General features: G+C 45.0%; 1 pseudogene; it reads right to left on the reverse strand.

The window, feature by feature from the left end:
• Positions 1-444: 444 nt before the first annotated feature.
• On the reverse strand, positions 445-1838 carry LOC144139895 (uncharacterized; annotated as a pseudogene).
• Between the last annotated feature and the right edge of the window lie 2252 nt (positions 1839-4090).

The following is a 4090-nucleotide window of genomic DNA, read 5'->3' on the forward strand; positions in this document are numbered from 1 at the left end:
GGAGAAACCTGAGCGCAGCCGGAAACCTTATTTGCAACTTAATTAGGACATCGTGTAAATCATTTGCGAAGCCGGTAGTTAGGTTAAGAGGCCGGTAGCAGCCACAAACAATGATATCGTTATGGTTAATGCGAACAAACGCGACAACAATTTGAACCGGTGAAACAACAGGCACATTGAACGAGCTGATCTCGTCGCTAATAGCAATCAATACGCTGCCCCGCACCTCGTACCCCAGTCACAGCGGTAGAACGTAATCTTTTTTGAACAGTTAAATATTTCGTAATTTTCTATTTTCGTGGACAGCCAGGTTTCAGTCACTATGACGACATCAGCTAGACATGTATCGATTAGTGCAGATAGGGCATCACGCTTGTTAGCAACACTTCGAGAATTACATAGTAAAAAAGAAAATTCATGCGCTCGAAAATACTTATCTAGCTATCATAATGAAGGAGAAGCGCTGGCCCCTGCGCTTTCTGCGTTGGTTGCTTGGGGGCAACGTGTACGTTGTTATCATAAATAGGTCCAGCCTCAGTTACACGATCAGTGACCGGACAATAAACGTAGGCTTTCTTGTAATTAGTATCTTGTTATAGTTGAGGTAATATGGCTGCCCAGTGGTTTTCGCGAAATTTAAAAGCTTTTTCTGGATGCTGCGCGTGGCCTTGCAGAAATCTTCGCTAACTGACACGGGGGTGCTACAAATCATAGATTTCTTAGCAAAGACACCTTCTCTTGTTTTGAAAGATCTAAAACGAACAATAACAGGTAGACATTTCTTCTGCACTAATGTTCCAATCCTGCGTGCACGGGAGATGGCTTCATTAGGAAGTTCCAGTTTAAAGGACGCAGACAGGATTTCACGGACTTTTAGCTCAGACTCAGCCTAGGTTTCTGAGACAGAATCTAATAGCCTCATAAAAAATTAGGTTGTACCTACGAGAGCGATCCTCGACGTCATCAAGCCGTGAACTGAGAGCGGCACTTTCGTGTCGCACGGCAGCCGTTACGAGACCTTGCATCTGTGTATCGTCTGGAACGCTCTCGAGGGAAGTAACCTTCTGTTCTAGTACATTTATTCGGGTGGTTAAATCTGTTACTTTGGAATAAAGTAGCAAATGGTTTTCTTTAACTTCGTTAATAGACTTCTCAAATTTGTCATGACGCTCATCCAAGTGTGCGGTTAGTTTACTGATGGCGACTAATACTTCGCTATTCGGACCAGGGTTCTGTTCTATATCCCCGCAAAGAAGATGTTCTTTTACAACGAGAAAACAATCTGCGATTATATCAAGCAACACATGTGGGCATGGAAGGAGCAGCAGACAATGGTTACTAGATCGCTTAGTGTTATATTCTTGGGAGGGACCAACCTGGACGAAAATCAAAAAGTGGTTGGATGAGACCATTGTGGTGGCCGCTCCGTTCCACTGCCCACTGAGGTGCGCGGTGCAAGGCTGGCTGTATTTGTAGCTTTCTGGGTGGCTTGACGATGTCGATGCGGTTGGCTTGATGGCAGCTTGAGGGGTTGCCGGAACGGGAGGTTGAAGTGGCACCGGGCAACAACGGCTCGGTTCGGGCAGGCGAGGGCCCGTGCCGTGTGGCGTTCCAGGCGCATGTGGTTCTACGCAGACAGGCGCACTCGTGCTGATGACTGCGAATAACTGGACGAAAAGCAAAAAGTGGTTGGATGAGACCATTCTGGTGCCCGCTCTGTTCCACTGCCCACTGAGGTGCGCGGTGCAAGGCTGGCTGTATTTGTAGCTTTCTGGGTGGCGTGACGATGTCGATCCGTTTGGCTTGATGGCAGCTTGAACATGAACAAAATTGATCATGAATCGTTCAATTTTGTGGAGACTTTAAATGAGGCCTTATTGACACCGACACCACTATGTTATGTGAAGGGAGAAAAAAATTTCGTGTTTTAACAGATAAGCTGCACATTGGCTATGAGGCATGCCCCAAAACAATCATTACTCCTACCAACTTGATCCAACTGAAAAAAAGCCTGTATTGCCAGTATTAAAGCCAGAAGCTTTCTCCCGTGCAACCAGAGTCAAAGTCACAGTTTAAAATTGAAACTGATTCAACAGTGTTAGGACGGCGCAATTGGATATACGTAGGCTTTATATCGCGAGAAACCCAGGTTCAATCCTTGCCAAGGGAAAGGCCTTTCTTGAAGCGCTTGATGTGCCTCCGCTTAACATCATCATCTAAAACCCACTGTGTAAAGTTGGCTTTCCTACAGGGCATAAGCTCAGGCTTCCACGCCATCAGCGTGGAATAAAAGCTTCACATGAAAAAATGGCGAAGTTTGCACAAAGTTGCGCAAAGCTTGAACCACAACGAAGCTGGATGATTTGTTTCTCTGTAGGCAGTATTTTTCGATGTATATACCCCGACGCATTGCAGGTTTGAAATTGTTTATTTACATGTTGCATAGTCGCTTTTCACTGCGGAAGTAGTAGTCATTATGATATCCATTTATATCGTTGTTGATGAATGTCTGGCGGGTCCTTGTCGTTTTGTCCGCTGGTGAAACCGACTTCGCGAACTGGGCGTCTGTACCGCGAGTTGCCTTGTGCTACCCTCTTGAGGGGCAGACATACGTGAACTGTTGTCTTGGTATTTTTTTGCGAGCGCCAAGCGCAAGTCAGGACGACGCCGGGCGCTCCTTGTGGGACGCTCACCATGCGCTCGGTAAACAGCCGGAGTAACTATGACGAAGCTTTTTTTGTTGACGCCGCCAGCCGCACACATTACAGCTAGTAGCAACAGCCTCACTGTTAAAAGCACACGCTGAAAAAGGAGTAATACGTACCCTGCCAAAGCGGCAATGGAGCTGCAAAGCGCTACAGCTAAAAAATATTTCTGTACAGCTAAAGAATATTTCAGCTTTAACGGCAGACTCCAGGCAGTGGCGTCTGCTACTTTGCTGGGACGATTATTGCGCCCACAATACATAAAAATAAATTTAACCTCCCTTTTGTAGACACACCAAGTGCACAGTGTGAGTGCAACTGTAAATTGACTTATTACAAGTACAATATTTACTTGGAGACCAAAGACGTCGGAAGAGTTACAAGATACAAATAGAGTGAGGGAGGGCGCAAGTGTGGGAAAACCTTTCTCTATAACTCACTGGTGACATGCGGCAAAGCATCATAAGCTGGTAAAAGGCACTTTTTCTTTGTTTAATTTTTAAGTAGCACTGTATTCTCTGTATGACGCTTTTGATTTATTATATGGTATAACACATCGAAACTAGGCAGGTTATAATGCGCGCCGCAGCGGAGGGCTCCGAAATATTTTTACCTCATGGGGATCTTTAACGTGCGCCTAAATCTCGAAAAATCAGGCGTTCTTGCTTTTCGCCTTCACCAGAAAAGTTGCCATCCGAGCTCGGAATCATACCCGCGTATCTGGCGCGTTTCTTTCCGTGTGTCGACTCTGTAAGCTGCGTTTCATTAGGTCTATTTCAGGCGAGCATGAGTTCGCGTATGCGCTCACCTCGATTCATATATGACAGACTTCCGAAGTTTCCCGTGTGGTTGATCTTCAAACATTGTTCAAACAGGATGTTCAAACATTGAGCTGCAGTCTCAATAACCCAGCAGTGCTGTTTGTAGCTAACAGTATATGTCTTATTCCGTTCACATATTCTTGCTATGCCACCTTCCTTTGTTTGCCCAATTACTGCATTTTATCAACTTCCCATTTGTATAGCCTTTATACTTACCTCACTACCTTCTAATTGGTTGTATGTTCACTTCACTAGTACAATATTTGTCGCTACGTCTTCCGTCCATAGAGTGGGATATCATTGTTATTACCGTTCTTTGTGCTTCTATTAGTACAGCGTACTTTTAGTCATACGTGTTGTATGCATCATGTCATTTTGTTTGTTTTTATTTTTGTTAGTGTACCGGCACTAAGACATCACCGTCGTTTCTGGGCACTGAAAATAAATTGATTGATTCGGGAAATCGGAACTTGGGGGTACTATTTGATTGTTCTCTGGCTTTCTCTTCCCACGTCACACAAACTACCCGATGCTCTCTTCTATGTCTGGGTGCTGTTTGCAGGT

The sequence above is a fragment of the Haemaphysalis longicornis genome, unplaced genomic scaffold (assembly GCF_048455015.1).
Source record: "Haemaphysalis longicornis isolate Haplotype H1 unplaced genomic scaffold, Haemaphysalis longicornis Haplotype H1 scaffold_5, whole genome shotgun sequence".
Lineage (NCBI taxonomy): Eukaryota > Metazoa > Arthropoda > Arachnida > Ixodida > Ixodidae > Haemaphysalis > Haemaphysalis longicornis.